At 38.2% G+C, this 18,778-nt stretch overlaps 1 pseudogene; it reads right to left on the minus strand.

Moving 5' to 3' along the window:
- Positions 1 to 5,590: 5,590 nt before the first annotated feature.
- Positions 5,591 to 6,856, minus strand: LOC120287322 (annotated as a pseudogene).
- Positions 6,857 to 18,778: the final 11,922 nt, after the last annotated feature.

The raw sequence follows: 18,778 nt of genomic DNA on the forward strand, positions 1-18,778 counted from the left end.
TGAATCTGTCACAAAGTCCTCTTCATACATTGAGAAAACCTAATTGAATGATATACTTTATGCTAATGCACTTGAAAGTATCATGTATGCTTAAAGTTGCACTAAACCAAAAATTGCTTTTGAGACAAGACTTCTAAGCAGATATCAATAAAACCAAGACTTGATCACTAGGTTGCTGCTGCTAAGAATGTCTTAAAGCACTTAAAGAGGACAAAATACTATATGTTGATTTATAGATATATTTAGGTCCTACAACTAGTAGGGTATTTGGATGCAAATTTTGCCGACTATTAAGATGAACTTGAAGTCGACAACAGTGTACATCTTTATGGTAGCGAGAGGTACAATATCACTAAAAAGTGAAATTCAAAAATCTATGTCATCCTCTACCCTATAAGAGGAGTTTTACCTTGCTTTTTAACTACTAAGGTTACTTAGCTTCGGAACCTCATTAAGGAGTTGACTGTATCAGACTTTGTGGATAGGCTCATATGGCTGTATTGTGATAATAACTCTGCAATGTTATTTATTAACAACATTAGAGGTCTCAATGGGTCTAAGCATATGGTGGTCAAAATTTTTTACAATAAAGTAGATCGTTTAGAATTGTGACGTTATAATAGAGCATATTTTCACAGATAATATAGTTGCAAATACGCTAACTAAAGGCCTTCACCCTTGTGTATCTAAATGACATGTTGTTTGTATGAGCTTATAAACATCATGGAGAACTGTTGTTTAGTGGGAACTGTTTCAATTTTGCTCTAATAAAGTATATATATATTTTTTTACATATGTCAACTCTTTTACATTTGATAAAGTGATTATTAACAACATTAGAGGTCTCAATGGGTCTAAGCATATGGTGGTCAAAATTTTTTACAATAAAGTAGATCTTTTAGAATTGTGACGTTACAATAGAGCATATTTTCACAGATAATATAGTTGGAAATATGCTAACTAAAGGCCTTCACCCTTGTGTATCTAAATGACATGTTGTTTGTATGGGCTTAGAAACATCATGGAGAACTGTTGTTTAGTGGGAACCGTTTCAATTTTGCTCTAATAAAGTATATATATATTTGTTACATATGTCAACTCTTTTACATTTGATAAAGTGATTATGAATGCATTGTTATCAAGTTGAATACATATATCTGATGAAAATCTCAAGGCATTGTGTAAACTTTGAGTAAAGGCTAAGGGCATCCAATTATTAGTCTTAGGAATATGTCTTGCTACACTTAGAGAAAAGTTACAATAATGATAGGACATATATACGTTCGTTGGAACCATAAATATATTCTCTAATGACACATCAGCTTTTTGTGACATTTAAGGTAAGAGAATTGCAACTGACAAAGAAGATGACACATACGGTATTACTCTTTATGAGGTGTTATCCATTTCCTATACTACCATTTTGAATTCATATTAGCAGAGTTAAAAGCACTCATAACCATAAAAGGCTCTGTATGCATACTTGTAGTTACCACAATGATTTGGTGTTTAAGATTTAATGGAATCGAGTTGACTATTAAAAATTATCTTTAGACCAAAAGTGCACACATACAGTTCAATTTTATTTAATATAACCCAAGTGAAAGAATGTAAGAGTTTTTTTTTTTTTTTTTTGTGGTATCAACTCTATATAAAAAATGACTCGTTAGATTTTTGCATAGGTCAAAATGGATGGAGTTGACGCATGTAATTTATTGCACTCTTCCATGATTACTTTCTGTACATAGGCAGTGTATGGATTTATGCACAAGCACTATTTTTTGGGTAATAATAACCATAGTTATTTATGTGGTGGCAAAATCGAAATTAGCCAAATTTTGAAGTTGAAATATCAATGATTAAGTATCAAAATTGAAAAACGTACTGCGTTTTCTTCACTTACGTTGCTGCTATAATATCAAAGCACATTAAATTAATGGGAAAATTACAAAAAATATCCTAAACCTGTTACAATTGTTTCAATTCAGTCATAAATCTTTTAATTTGGTCGATTTAATCCTAAACCTTATAACAATTTGCTAATATAGTTCATCTGGCCAATTTTGGATAGAAAGCACTGACGTGGACACCAACTATCTAACTTGACACGATCGGCACTGACGTGAATAATTTTTACAATTTTTGAATTTTCTTTTCTTTTCTTTCCTTTTTTTTTCCTAAATGAGGTCGGCAACCGTCGAGGACCACAGGTGAGGGCTGGCAACCCTTGTCAACTTATGACCCCTTGCTCAGTGGTTAGCGAGGGCCGACAAGAAAGCATCTTGGCCATCACCAAGAAAATAAGAGAAAAAGAAAAAATAATTTTTTTTTAAAAGAATTTGAAAAAATTGTTCACCTTGGTGCTGGCTGTGCCACGTGGGATGGACAACATCTACATCAGTGATTATCAGTTAAAATTGATAGAATAGACTATATTAGTTAATTGTCAAAAGGTTTATAATCAAATTGGCTGAATTGAAATGTATAAATCTGAATCAACACAAGTGTCATAGGTTTAGGATTTTTTTAGTAATTTTTCCTTCAATTTTTTTATCATAAAAAAACTGGTATATACCAATTTCAAAATTAAAAATAAAAATAAAAGTGTTGTACACCTTATATCGATTTTAAATCGAAAGAACTTTTATAAAACTTAGATTCTCAAGTGTTTTCTTTTATGTGGAAGATAAACTTCCACAAAAGTCCAAAGAAAAGTAATCAGATCTAATGACAATAATCAATTTACATTTTGAGTAATGGAACATTAGTTGTTTAGATAATCAAACATGAATAAATCGTTCATGTAAGGCATTACCTTTGTTCAGAACTTTGACAATGAAAAAGAAAAAAAAAACAAGCAGCATAATCCCTTTTCTCAAAACTGCAGGTAAACAAAGGATTTCTTGGTCATGGTTTCTAATACAATACATTATATGAGGATGGGAATTGAAAACTAAGACAAGGGATGTCCTTAATAGCCAATCAACAAAAGGTATCTGTTTTTTCCTCTTTGTTATGTATTTATTCTTGTGTCTTGTTCTTCTAAATGTTTTTATATATATTTAGATACACTTTTAAATTTGATATGTTTTGCAGGGAACCTTGTTCCAGCTATCCAAGAGCTTTTACCCTTAGCGGAACACAGAATATGCGTTAGACATATTTATGCGAGTTGGAGGAAGAATCACAAAGGCAAGGCTTGACAAAAGCGCTTATGGATATGTTCTGAAGGAAGCACATTGTCCCTATATACATGCTTGAGGACACAAGAATCCAGGGGATGAGAAGAATTCGAGAAAAGATGTCAGTTGCTGCAAGATTCAATGAAGAGTATTGCCCACGAGTTACTGATTGAAATTAGAGGAAAGCAAGGCTGAAAAACGTTGTTGCCATGTGGATTGGATGGCAAAAAAGGGTATGAAGAGAAGCACAAGCCTGACAAGTTTGTGGTTGACAACTTAACATGGAAAAGCAAACTTGCTCTTGCAGATCACGGGATATATGGTATACCATGTCCTAATGCAATTTACAATATTTTTACAAGCAAAAGGAACCTCAATAGTATTTGTCTAACTGGTACAAGAAGGAGAGTTAACCAGAAACATATTTGTTCACCTTAGAGAATGCAAGTGGTAAGGTTTAGGAGCGTTTGCAGGACTAGTGCAATGGGCGAAGAGCTATTTAGCTCCAGTGATCCCACCAAAGTTAAGGGGTATGCCAGGGAGACCAAAGACAGAGAAGAAAACAGCAGGACGAACCAGAGAATTCCGAGAAGACGTCCAGATCAGGTTTTTCAGGGGCTTGTAAGTTATGCAATCAACCTGGTTATAAAATCAGGACATGCCCAATGAGAGAGAATAATCATAATTATAATGTAAGCATGTTATAAATTTCCTACCTGCATACTTCAATTATATATGATATGCTCCAATTTTGCGGGGACAGAATGAGGGTGTGGCATCCCAAAATTCATGGCGACCTCCAGATACATTAAGGCCTATGAATAGGTGATGGAAGTACCACCGAGTTGTATTGTAGCCATTTGATCCATGATTTGCAATAAGCTTTATGGCCAAGCTTTTAATGGATAACTATTTGATAGGAAAGAAAATTCTATTCTTGGCTATGTAGTTTATAGGCCAGAATTTATTAATTTATGTTGCAAGCTTTATGGCCAAGTGAATAAGTGTAATTAGGTAATTATATGATGGGTAATTAGGTGATGATTAAAGGAAAAAAAATTAGAAGAGTGGGTTGAATTTTAGAGCGCGTTTGGTAACGTTTCTGTTTAAAAATTGTTCCAGGGAACAGAAATAGAAAAAACTATTTCTGTTCCGGAGAACAATTTTTGAACAAAAGAACGCGTTTGGTAAATATATAAAATTTCTGTTTCTGGAATAAAAAAAGAACAAAAACACGTTTGGTAACTGCACATAATTTTTGTTCCTGAAATAGAAAAAGAACAGAAACACGTTTGATAATTATAAAAAATTTCTATTCCAAATTTTTCTTAAGTGTTTTTTTTTTTAATAAAGTGTAAACTTGGTATTGAATTCTCATTCTTATGAAATGCTCATCAATTTAATTTTTTTCATGATGAGTGAAAATAAACACGCATAAAATATTATGCAAGATTACAAACCATGTGTTTCTTTCTTTATTGGCTTGGCTTCGGCCGCTGCCAGCCACGCGGTCCTCCTCACGGACGTTCTGCCAATACCACGACGTTCCAGAGACAAACACCTCTTCAGAGTTAAGAGTTGAGATACAAAAGAACCAGTCAAAAGTCAAACGTAGGAACATTTGTCCTTCTCCTCTCAGGTCAGAGTCAAATCCCAGCTCCAGAAGCTGTAACCTTGACAGACCGCACCCTCGAGACCCCGGCATAGCAATTCCCTGAGCTGTCGAAGTTTTGTTATGGAAGTCACATACCACCGCCAATCCAAGATCAATGCAATTTGACCATAAAACATTGCAACGGTGCATAGCCAATTAAAAATAACTGAGGAGCATGGAACCTGAATGGCTATGTTCCTTAACATGGAAGATTACATGTGGTCAAGGTCAAATGTTGGCAGAACAATCTTGTATTGCCATATAAAAAAAAAAAAAAAAAAAAAAAAAAGCTACTGTGCTTTCCAGTCTCTTATGTTTTTATACCATCAGAATTTCTGCATCAATGTTGGATGATCCAGAAAGACAGAAGACAGTATCATCTGGGACTACAGATTCCACTGTCACAACTATACCCAGACCAAAACTGGATTGAGAAGCCTGATGAGAAGCAAAACAGATGGTGCATGTTCCAACCGAGTTCAATCCAGTATTTGCAGTGCAATGTACTGACAAAAGAGCAAAAAGAAAGAGCATAGAACAAGAACGGCCTAATTATACAAATGCTCAAACACCAAAATTTACCCAAAACACAGGTAAGACATGCCATATACCTTCCTCCAAGAGATTATTAGATCATGAACAAAACAGTAAAAGAAGCACAAAACCCAGTAAGGTTCTTCCCCTATGCTACATTCATATATATATATATATATATATATATATATATATTTTTTTTTTTTACAAAAGTTCGACCATCGAGACCGCTCCCTCTACTCAGAATGGTTCGCCCTCCCGATGTAATCGAGCCCCTAGGTGCGGCTCCGCACGATCCGATGGAAGACTTCTCGTACTTGCTTCTCCAATGGATCCAAGCCATCCTTCACAGCCTCAAACACCTCCGCCATGTCCTCTACTCTCTACCTCACCTCCTCTTCCTTCTCGGCCGGCAGCGGGAATTGGGCCGAATCCACCAATTCATTCATTATCCTTGCACCCCTCTCGATTTGATGGATCTCCTGCGACAATCCGCACGCGTTCCTCCTCTCCCTCTTCTTCGATTCCTCCATGATCCTCTCGTGGAGCGACAAGATCGGCGCGGCCCAGGCGAACTGCCTCAGATGGAGAAATGCACCTGCAGCCCACAGTCCTGGCACGGGATCGCCGCCACGAGGGCCCACGTCATGAAGAGGAGCACCGAGTTCATCGTGAACACCGGCACGGCGAGGCCATTGGTGGCCACGATCTCGTTCCCCCTCGGGCATACAAGTTGTTCCTAATCGCCTGAATCTGCCTGGCGGCGGACCACGACCTCGAGACGCTCCAGGAGAGCGACTTGAAATGGCCCAGCGAGCGGTGGTCTCGGGACACACTGCTGCGGCCGAAGGAACGGTTCCGCTGTCACTATCTTATATTCTTAAAATACACGGAGGGTGCCTTGATATCGTACCACTCCTTCTTCATGAACGGATCGACCCTACACCCGCCAGACTAGACAAGAAAAAATATTAAACCACAGCAGAACTGGTACCCCAAAACAAGAATCGATTTCCACAAAGTCGAGGCGGAATTGAGCACTCACGCCTTCTTCTTCCCACCCTTCTTCCCCTTCGAGATCCTCTTGTTCTTCTTGCATCCAAGAAAGAGAGAGAGGGGACAACGTCAGCCCATTTTTGGTGAGGAGACGAACAGGGTAAGGCCGCGACATGGGCAAGAGCGAGCAGAGCAGAGTAGTAGTTGCTCTGCTCGCAATGCTCGCTCGAGCAGAGTAGTGACGCTCGCTCGAGCGAGCAGAACGCTGCTGCTTGCGATGCTCGCTCGAGTGAGCATTGCGAGCAGAGCAACAGATCTGGGCGAGCGAGCAGACATTGCCGCAGATCTGGGCGAGCAACACTCGCTCGGGGCTCGAGCGCGAAGGCTCGCTCAAGCGAGTGTCTCGCAGATCTGGGCAAGTGTTGGCTCGAGCGAGCCGTCGCGAGCGCTGGCTCGAGCGAGCCCTCACGCTCGAGCTCCAAGCAGCCATCGCCCAGATCTATGAGGGCCTTGTCAATCGGTAAAGGAGGAGCAATGAGCAGGTTCACCTGGTGAAGGAGCAGCGGCTATCGGCGCTGGAGAGGACGACTGTGGAGAAGCTAGATGGTCTCGAGATAGAGGCAGCTGTCGGCGCCGGAGAGTGGGAGGCACTGGAGAAGACGACGGTGGAGAAGACGTAGGAGGAGAGGCGGTGTTCGAAGGGCTGAGCAAAAAATAGAAAAGAAACACGATCGCTTATGTTTTTGTTCCTTTCTTGTTCTTCAAATGTGTTTCAGAAATAAGAAACAAAATTTTTTTGTTTCTTATTTCTGTTCCACATTTGTTTCTGGGAACAGAAAAACAAAAAAGGAACAAAAATGCACCCAAACGCGTTTATATTCTTTTTTTGTTCCCAGGAACAAAAAAACAGAAAAAGTGTTTAGAAACAGAAAAAAGAAGTAAAAAAAAACGCAGCCTTATTGGCCCAACATCAACCCCACCATTCAGCCCTTTTGGCCTAGCCCGCAAAGCCCAAAGGAAAGGGCTGCTATCCGACCAGCCCATGAAGCCCCATTGGGCCGTCGACCAAGGAGGGTTCGGAGGGAGGAGCTGGCCCAAGAGAGGCACATCCTCTTGCATGGCAAATCCACAAGTGGCTAAAGGGACTAAACAAGTGTCATCTTGCATGTAAACCAATGATTACATGCTAATCATGGGGGGAAGAAAAGAAGAAGGGGCGGATTGAACAGGGGGGGAGGAGTGTCGCACAAAGACAAAGGGAGAAAGAGAGAGAGTGACCGTCCGAGAGAAAGAGAGAAGAGAGAAAGGGAGAGAGCGAGCGAGTGAGAGGGAAGGAGGAGGTCCGTTCGCTGCCGAGTCCCGCTGTTGAGCCGCCGAATCCCGCCCTGCCCCGCCGTCTTTGCTCACTATTTTGTGCTTGGATTAGAGGCAAGTAGAGTCCTAAAACCTACCATTTGCTTGCTGTGATATGTATTGTAAGGGATGATAAACTTTTGTTATGGTAGAAGTGAAGAAATTCGAAGCTCTAGGGAAAATACGGTAGCCTTGCATTCTGTTTTCTAGAAAGGCAGTCCGACCTTTGATGAATTCTTGAGCTGCATGTGACTTTTTAGTTGGAATTTCATTTCGACTTCTTGATGAAATTTGTAGAGAACTTCTTGGAGAGTAACATATCAAAATTTCGGAAGAAATGAACAAGTATATACCGGTGAAACTATTTTTCTTTAAAGAAGTTAGATCTGGAAATCGTAATGCTGACCTAGTGTGATTCTGTGAATTTTATAAATTTCTCCGGTTGAAATTTGATCTCGTGTTCTGAATGAAAGTTGAATATCACATGTTAAGGAGTAACATAATAAAAATTTAGAGGAAATTAATGATTTTAGGTTGGTGAAACAATCTTTATTCAAAACGGTTAGAACTGGAATTCGGTGCCGAGGGTTATAGACGGTTACGGTTATTATAGTTTTTAATATATCGCAAATATGGTGTCGAGTTCTTCATGAAATATTTAATTATGGATTTTTTTTATAACATATTAAAATTTCATAATTTTTGGAGTTGATTTAGGATTTTTACTGAATTTTTGAATAAAACTGTGTATGGTAATATTCCGAAATTTTAAAGACTGTGATGTCTGGACTGTACCGGATTGTATGATGTTCTTTTGATATGGTGTCCTTCACGGAATATTTTCTCTCGATCTTGTATGTAACATGTCAAATTTTTAGAATTTATTAAGGCTTTTTACTAATTTTTTAAGAATTATGACCAAAGGAGTGCAAATCTGTTTTTCTCCGAAATTGTTGTATTTTCAAAAATAAATGAAATTGCTCCATGTGATATAATGTTTTGAGTGGTTGATTATGCTGCATATGTGGTGACATATGGCATGTTATATGACATCAAAAGCTGGTTGAGAACCTTGATATTGTTGCATCAAATGCCATGTTGAAATTGAGATACATGTGTAAATATAAATTGAGATAATAATGAGACCATCGGAGGTGTGAGCCAACGATATCGCGAGAGTGTTGGGATGCCCGGAGGTGTGTGCTGGGGTGATTCCTCGTGATGCTAGTTGGGGTACGAGATGCTCGAAGTGTGTGTGCCGGAGGCTCCTCGCGATGCCAGGTGGGATGCAAGCGATAAATTGTGGGATGCAAACATTGGTCCCTGTGAAAAAAATGATATGATCTAATTGAAAGATAAAGATCGAGAAATTGAATCATATGGCATGGGATGAACCTCATGGGAATGCAAGCATGGAGTGCATGGTGGTATATGCACGTTGCATGGTGATATATGCATGGCTGCTTGATGATACATGTATAAATGCATGGTGGTATATGCACGTTGCATGGTGATATATGCATGGCTGCTTGATGATACATGTATAAGTGCATGGTGGTATATGCACGTTGCATGGTGATAGGCATGGCTGCTCGATGATATAAGTACAAGTGCATGGTGATTTATGCATGTTGCATGGTGATATATGCATGGCTGTAAGGTAAGGTATGCTTGGACGCATGAATGATATGTGTTTTATTCTTGATATCTTGATTATTCTGTTTGACACATTGTATAGTTTGGTGAATCTTTACTGCTAAGTGGTTGTACTCACTCCTTTTAGGGATTAACATTTCAGATTAGAAAGATGCATTTACTACCAGTTGCACGCGGTACTTATTATGGATTGCCATCTGATGTTGAGGTGGAGTGCACAGAGCATTCCTGTATTAGTATACCTGGTCTGGTGTATGTTCGAGTCTGTGTCTTGGTGATGTACGATGTGGGTCTTGCTGATGGCCCGGTTATCCAGGAGTTTTTGTCTGTTCATGTTTGGCGTGGTGGAGTGATGTTAGGGATGCTGTCACCGCCGCTGCCTGATGCATCGAGTTGGGTGTGATGGCATGTATAGCTGGTGCGAGCTGACACTTTTTGGGGATAGCCGACGCTTGTTAATGGAGGGGTGTACATGTTTGATGTAGGGTCAAGTTCTCTTTTGAGTTATAGCCAAGTATAGTTAAAAATCTTGGCCTTTTGCTGTACTGACCCGAAATATCCATCATGAAAATATAAATAAAAGTGACTCGGCTTTGTCTTTTCATTTGGAGCGTAGGTGGTGTGCATTGCATTATTGTCATTGAAGTGAGGGATGGTGAGACTCGTTTATGCTTCTGCTGATGAACTGCGTTGGGACCTTTAAAAAAAATGGTAAAGAATTCTATTGATCAACCCCTATGAACTATGGTTTCACTTTAATTAAAAAGTTATTAGACTGGTATGTAGTGGGATGAGTGACAAGTACCTGTGGTGACCCTAACGGATCGGGGATCGTTGAGGGATGCCACAGAGGGCAAGGCTGGAGAAAAAGGAAAAGGAAAGAACAAAAAGAGAGAGAAAATCATTGGGCTGGCAATGGCACTTATACAAAATCCAAACACTAATATCATAATCCTAGGAATGAGCATAGTTATAGGGTATGTAGGATAACTTCTAGGTTCCAAAAATATGAGAACCGGTTCCGATAAATACGTTCTAGGGTTCAAGTCTTTGTTTTTTTCTTATCTATGTCTTCGCGGAATCCTATGGTGTTCCATGGTCCTAAAACTACTAGTTTGAGTTTCCATTTCTGGCGATATCCACGACCAAGATATTTATTTTCTTAATATTTCATATTCTTTTTGTGTCTAAATATGAATTATGGTTAATAGATTATATATAGTAGTAAATAATGGTTATTAGAGATGATGATTCACCTGCAAACGTTAAATTAAGAATACAGGTGGAAACTTAGTAGATTTTGGAACCTATGACAAGGTAAGTTCCAAGTTGTGGAGTATGCAAGGTAAGTTCGAAAAATTTGGGAATCAATTCCAAGTTCTAAGTGGAATCTAGACTGGCCCTAGAATTTCTCACCCCACATAATCATCATTACATATGTGTGCCTATAGGGATAAATGCACTAGAAATTCTAAAACTTATTATAAAAGTACAATTAAATCTTAAAACTTTAAAAAAGTGCATTCAACTTCTAAAATTTGTCAAATTAGTGAAATCAAGTCCTTCCATTAACTTTACCCAACTTGGCTAATAGAAAATGTTGTCATGGCTTTATTATTATTATTATTATTATTATTATTATTATTATTATTATTATTATTATTATAATTATTATTATTATTATTATTTATTGTCTCACTCCTATGTGGAGTTGACGTGGTTACAACATGAAGCATAAGGCTAAAACAACATTGTTTAGATCCAAATTCTATTTAAATTTTTATTTAAAAATGAGCTAAATGAAAAAATCCAATAAATTAAATATCCGATTTGGAATTTTCCCTTTTATTCTTCTTTGTGTTTTGAGTTAGCTTATTTTTAAATATAATTTAAGTAAAATATGTATTAAAAAAATCAAATTTGAATGAAAACATCATTTCAACCACATCAATGCCACATAGGATAATGAAAATAATAATTAAAAGAAGCCACATCAATATTTTGTATTAATTGAGCACACCAATTTGATAAGTTTTAGTGCTTAATTGCACTTTTTAAAATATTCATGACTCAATTGCACTTTCATAGTAAGTTTTAGGATTTTCAATGCATTTATCCCTTTAAAAAATGAGTATTCATTATGAGAAAATTATTTTTTGGGTTCATCAATGTCACGCCCCGAACCCCGAGCACGCAACAAACCCTTCCTTGGTTTATAGAAAGCGATGTCCCAGGACTCATCACCAATCCTTTCATTTTTAATTTCACATGCAGAAGCGTACAACAATCTCCAGACAACATAGATAATGGATAGAAAAGTATGACAATAATTTTCACAAAACAAACTTTCATAAACACCTTAGGTTCTTATACAGAATGTCTATTTCAAAAAGAACTATTGAGCCACCTATATTCCTGAACCTTCCGCTTTAAGGTCCTGGTTCTTCACACTAGGGACTTGAAAATGGTTATATAATAACCAGTGAGATTAAAATCTCAGCAAGTCCTCCCCTAAGCCCGCGATTAGAACACCAACTCAACTTGGGGTATCTCTTCAAAACCACCCCCACAAACAAACCACGACTAACAACCAACAACCAACAACCAGCAAAGTAAACAACCAGGGTCAACTACTAACTACATAGTCGGTTCGTATGCAACCTTACTTGGTATGCCATACCCTGCACGTTACGTCTTAGCACAATACATGCAATGAACATGGCCATTAGATGATACAGTTCATTAATCACATACGAGTTGAGTCACAAGCGGTCTTACCTGGCCATTGTCACACCCTACACGTTATCAAATCAGTCTTACGTGCCATAAACAATATGCTCAACTCATGCGTTAATCGATCAATCACACGGGTCTCAATTATAAGGTTAAATCGTTATGACACGTCCCATACCGTGCCACACAATTTTATCTCATAATAAAGCCCAACTATCTCAACCCTCACGCGTGTCCTACTTATTTATGACTAACTTTCCAGCTAATGTTCATCCATCTCAACACTCATGCGTGCTCTAGTTATTAATAACCTACCGGCCATGGCTAACTTTCTAGTCAATGATCATCCAACTTTCGCCGGGCTACCAATAAAAAGATTAGGCTTCGTCCCGCCTCGTCGGGCACGGCTTTGTCGAGAACTTCCGTTTAGACGGTATCCCGAAGAGAGACATCGGTCCAGAATCTACTACGACCGGCTTCCAACTCCCGTCAGGTTTCACCCCCAAACTTCCGTTGGGTGATATAATCCACTTCTTAATCATGCAAGCACACCACTAAAACTCCATTCTTATCTTTGAGCATTTAACCAATGCACGATACTTGTAAATACAATTTCAAATCATTTTCCCCTAAAGGCGGTCCATTTCCAACATCCCTCGGACAATCCATTATTCTCTCTCTTTTTTTTTCTAAAAATCACTCGATTCATGTGGATGTCCATGCATTTACACATCCATTCACTTCATAGGATTAAAATACATGAATTTAGATAACTTTTCATTATCGGGTGAACAGTGCACGTGAACAGTGTGTGTGAATAGTGTTCGTGAATAGTAACTCGTGAACAATGTCGTGAATAGTAAAATTCCATAATTTAATAACTAATAATTTAAATCCAAAAATCATTAAAAACATTAATTAAAGTAAACAACCAATCAATTAGAGCCAAACATATTTAATTAACCACATAAGCCACATTAAGCAAATAAAGTGAGATTAAGCTAAACTATTCTAATTCATCCATCTAACCACCTATCTTAGGGCTAATACAACTTAATTAAATCTCTTAAACTAGAATTAAATCTAACTAAACCAACCCTAAGCAAGTTTAGGCACTAATCAAGGGATTAGGAGCTAAACTCACATGTTAAATAGGCCGGAGACATGGACGCGATGGCGATGGCAATGACGGAGGCTATGCTCAGGAACCTCAACCACAACAATCCAAGGCGGTCCCGAGGCTAGAACAACATCCACAATTTCAAACTCCCACTGAAACATTGAAAACTAGACTGCTGGAGGAGAAACATAGCTGAATGGGCTTGGTCGAAGCTCCGACAAGGGGATGGCCGTTGACCAGTGGCTCCTGGGGGTCAAGGGGGATCTGTTGGTTGCTGGGCTGGGTGAAAGCTTGGTAAAAAAAAGGAAGAAAACGACTGAAATCGCGAAATAGGGCACTCCAAGTAGACTCTAGGCGATCCGGTGAGTGGCAACATCTGGCCAGCAAACGAGCCGGCCGGTGGTTCGTTCAGTGAGCGGCGAGGTCCATCCGTATGGACTAGAGCTCCTAGACACGGTGGTGGGTGGCACGGAGGTTGGATCCCATGGGAAGACAACTTTTAACTAAGGTTTTTGGTGAAAGGTCAGTTGGAGCAGAAACAGACAGAGAAGGAAAACATGGGAAAAAGGGGTTGCGAATTCTTGGGGCTGAAGAGGGGTAGAGAGAGAGAGAGAGAGAGAGAGAGAGAGAGAGAGAGAGAGAGAGAGATGTGAGGGATGGTTTCTCTAGTTCTTTCAAGCTTTCTAAAGCTTCAACAATGGATAAAGGAGGAGTGAGGAGGAAGAAGGAGGCTGCTACATATGAGGAGGGGCCATAAAATATCCAAAGCACTTGAGTTCTATGCCCCACCATGCATGGCTGTCTTCCTCAACCAATTTGTAGCACATTGGCTTCCCAAACAAGCCTTCCAAGTGGTCCAAATGTTGCTCCCCACAAGGCCTACGAATTTTGGAACGTTTGCCATCCCATTTCATTCAATTCCCCTTCCAATTTCACTTTAATCCTTCTCCATTTGAGCTAAATTTGACCCTCATAAATGCAGCCAAGATGCCATTGCCCATCTCATGAATTTTCCTTGTCAATTGAACCAACTTGACGGCCAACGGTGCACTCAAAAACGATCCTCCAATTTTCTTGATCCAAAACGGCCCCACTTTGAAATTTTGCCGAAATCTTAGGTTTGCAGAAAAATCTTCGGAGGATGAGTTGATGTTCCTAAAATAGATCGTGACATGACAGAACTTTCAATTTCTGAAATCGAGTTTAAATTCGCGGTTAATTTCAATCTAGCGCGATTTTAGCGTGACCTAGCCTACTATGTAGCTTTTAGGAATTTTTAGTGTAATTGACCTGTGGTCGCTTATTTTCGAGCCACATTGTACATCTTCGATTCATTGGCAACTCTCGATTGTTGTGAAAATCTCGAAATTTCGAATACGGATATAGGGTATCCAAAACGACAGAAAAATCGGTCTAGTGCCGATCGACGAAAATTTTGCAATCAGGTGGAATCACCCATGCTTTGATTATATATCTCAATCGAATTGACCTATCTCTGATCTCTGATCGATTTTGATAGTGCCCTAATGATCTTTGCATATTAGCACGGTCAAGTAGTCGATTTCTTGTCGAATTCTCAAGTCTATTGCGTTTAGATTTCTTAACGGCTTCACTTGATAGACTAGTTATCTCGTGAGTGATCAACTCAGAGAAAAGAATTATCGGCGCATCAATGAAAAGCCCAACTTATTCAATCGAAAACAGAACCCGAGAATCAGGATGTCACAATCGGTCTCTCTTAATTATTTTGTAGTTCCAAAACCAAATTTATGAAAAATTGGTGATTAGAACGATTGTAAAATGTTTCAGATGAATAAATAGTAAATGGATTATCATCACAAAACTTATGTATTTAAATGCCTCTGATGAAAAAAAATCATTGCATGAGCATGGCATTACCGAATTTTACATTATCCAAGACATCAAAACCTACTATTTACCAAAATAGGGTGTGCAATCAATTCAAATCCAAGAACTAGGAAGTGTTATTTGCGATGTTGAAATATTATCCTTCATCATTTAACAATAGTCTTATATGCCTTTTATATACATGTGGCATTTCTCCACCTACTAGTTTAAGTTTTTGAGTTGAACTTTCTAAATTGATATAAGAGCTAGTGCCCTTTGGCGTATGTACGTCCAACCTATCATGTGCATATTACTTGATCCTTTTCTTTTCTTTTTTTTCTTTTACTTTTGGGAGGTATTATTTAGTTCTCAAATCTGAATTGCCTATTTCTTCCTTTGCAATTGAATCAACTACTTTTTGAAGATTTTGTGTTTTGGTGATATATTTGGAGATTCTAACCATCTTAATGTCTCCTTTAATCAAACTACTCTAATTTTTTTTTTTTTATCACGGGCGACAAATTTATGATATTTACCATTAATTTAGTAATTTTTAACAATTTTATGTGGCAATTTATCCAACAAGAACAACCAGTTCAATAGGATGTCACCTTTTTTTTTTGGTTGAAGTGAAGATGTCACCTTCAATTGGCATCTATGTAATAATTTTTTTTTGGAGGTAACTCTTGGAGGAATAAAACCGACTTTATATTGATTTTACGTATAGCAATAGTATTACTCATTTTTAAAGATGTCATTGTTGGTAAATTATGTTGCTCTAAGATATATACTTGACACAAAATAACAGAAGAAATTATAGTCAGATTTCATGCCTATGAAAACACAAGGCACCTAATTAATTAAAACGAAAGGAAAATTAAGGAAAGTGGCATGTTTTTATTGAATGTTCATCTTCTTAGAATAATTTATTTGATACAAAAGGAGAAGTTAAATTGGAATTGAAATTGAATTACAATTTGTTGTTATAATTCATGTTTTTACTGTCCAGCATGTGATATCCAAAGTTCATTTTCAAAAACAAATATCTAGAGAAATTAACATTGATATTCACTAACAAAAGGACGTCCAATACAATAGTAACAAGAGAATAATCATTAGGGTCAGATTGGATCCCTATCCAGGCAAAAACTATGTCCACTTTGGCAAAGCTACTTAAAATAAAACTTGATTTCCAAAGTTAGCATGAAGTCTCACCATAGATATGCCAAATATGGTCCTATCAAGTGAACATTAATTAAAAGTCATAACACTCAAGTGATCGAAAAATAGTTATGGCACTCAAGTAAATATCATACGAAAATTATGGCACTTTGATGTTCTTATCCCATAAATTTTCACACATATTCTCTTCGATCCCTACATTCTACTCTTCCTCCAATGAATATTGATCTTTTAGCCTCAAAGTCATGCTCCAAGTCACGACTTTCCTTTTGAGAAAGCCTCCTTTGATCTTTTAAAGTTGACCAAACCATCTAATTCTTGTTATTACTTGGTAAATGCATATTTTGTTTTATTTCAAGTTGCAATGATATAAAGGACCCTCTATCACCACCAATGAGTTCCTAATTGCAAGTGGAAAGACTCGTGTAGAAGTACCTTAATAAGGGGTGAACAAGTTGGAGTAACAGGAAATTCATAGAGTCTTGAAAATATCATAAGGGGAATAGATCTATAGAGCTTTTGGTCACTAATGTCTACCGGAAGATCAAATGGAAAGGTTTATGTAACTTAATCACCAACGAGAAGCTTAGATAAACTCAGAAATCACTAAAATGAGTAGCTGGCTGTATCACCCACTATGAATTTGCGCATCACGTGATGACACATTTGAAGACCCCAGATGTTCCTTTGACATTCGATTTAAGTCTCAAGGAATGTTAATGGCAAGCTATAGGGCTAGAACTCCAAAAAACATAAACAAAGGAGAATCCAATCAATCTTCAATCACTTTGGTGAAAAGGACTATTTCCTAATATAGGGAACTCTATTTGTGGAAGCTACAACACTGCTAGAGAAATTGTACGATGACTAGATAGTTTGTGTTGTTTGTCTTCAACGATAGTGGATTACACTACCAGTGTTGAAGCAGCAAAGGCTCTTTTTAAGGTGGGTAAAAATGAATATTTGATTTTTGACTTGGTCAAAAGGGTAGGCGCTGGTAGTAAAAAATTGACCTATCAATAGGGGGATGAACTTGCATATTTATAATGAGAATAGAAGGGAAAGGAAAGAAGAAGCAAAGAAAAAAGAAAGTAAATAGTTTGATATATAATTGTTTTGAGAAATGATTTATGAAATGAATTGCGAAAGGTTATACGAACTGGTTTATGAATCTGGTTTGTGAAATGCCTTTAGGGTTATGATATGAATTTTTTATTTGATTTGTGGGTTATTGAATGGTGGGTTTGGGTTTGATGTTCATCGTCAATGTTTTCTATACCCACTGAGGGGTTTATGGGTATACAAATTGTTTAAGATCTCATTGTGTACCGAGCCACCATTGATATAAGTGGAGAATAGCCAAGGGAAATCTTGGTCAACTCTATCATGGGGCATTAGGGGTGACCGCAATTGGATTTTGGGAATTAGATTAGTTAATGGAATAGATCATTGACGTGTGATTTCATTAAGATTGATCAATGGGATGGACTGTTGGTGTTTGATTTGATGTTCTTGATTAACTAAGTATTTCTAATATGTGTAAAGTTTTGTTGAAATGAAATTACTTATATTTAATTTGGTATATAAATTATATCATGAGTGCGAGCACCACATGGCCAGTTGATTTGCTGATCATTTTTGTGAATAGAGCCACTAACGTATGTCTCAAATAAAATAATATATAATATAATAAAAAATAGTCATCTTGTTTTTCTTTGTCTTCCTCCTCTATCCAGCCACTATCCGTTCGTCAATCCAACTTGTTAGGATGCACATATAAGTTATGTTAAAAAAAGTCTCACATTGAAGAATTGGTATGGTGTGAAGCAATTCATAAATTATAATTGACCCATTAACTCATTACTGCAGCTTTTGAGTAAAAATGAGTCCAACTAAATATTGATTGCCTTATACCTGTGCTCTCCCTTGGCAATCTCCAGGATGAGAGTATCGAGATTCTACTGCGCACTCCCAACACAACCACTACTTGCCCAGCCACATGAGAATTTGGTTCGGCCATTTGCACTGCCCAAGCTATCGCAACCTCCATCCTCGACGTCCTCCCGGGGACACTGTACCCAACACAACTTTTCTCCCTATACCTTTGTTGCCGCACCTCCCTCATGCCTCCAAATCTAGCCGGGACAATCCCGATGAAGACCGCAACCTTGACCGAAAAAATAAAGGGAATGGCTCTGCTTGACAAAGGCCGCAACGACGACCATGACCCTTGATGGAGCCAACCATAGAGACTGCAATAGAAGACAAAGCCAAAAACTTCCAGATTTGGCGAAGAACCTTGATGAAGCCGACCACAAAATTTACCATGGACGAGCCGCCATGATGGGCAGCCCTGCGAACTCAAAACGTAAAAAGAAAAACAGAGGAATGGAGGTCGTGCTCAGGAAGATGGGGCCGACCACAAAGAAGACAAAGGCGGGGTTGGCGTGGACATGGGGGTGGCAACTCCGCCAGTGGTGACGACCAAGGAAAGCGCGGAGCTCGGGCAAGGTGGTGGCC

This window comes from Eucalyptus grandis, chromosome 8, assembly GCF_016545825.1.
Source record: "Eucalyptus grandis isolate ANBG69807.140 chromosome 8, ASM1654582v1, whole genome shotgun sequence".
In the NCBI taxonomy this organism is placed as follows: Eukaryota; Viridiplantae; Streptophyta; class Magnoliopsida; order Myrtales; family Myrtaceae; genus Eucalyptus; species Eucalyptus grandis.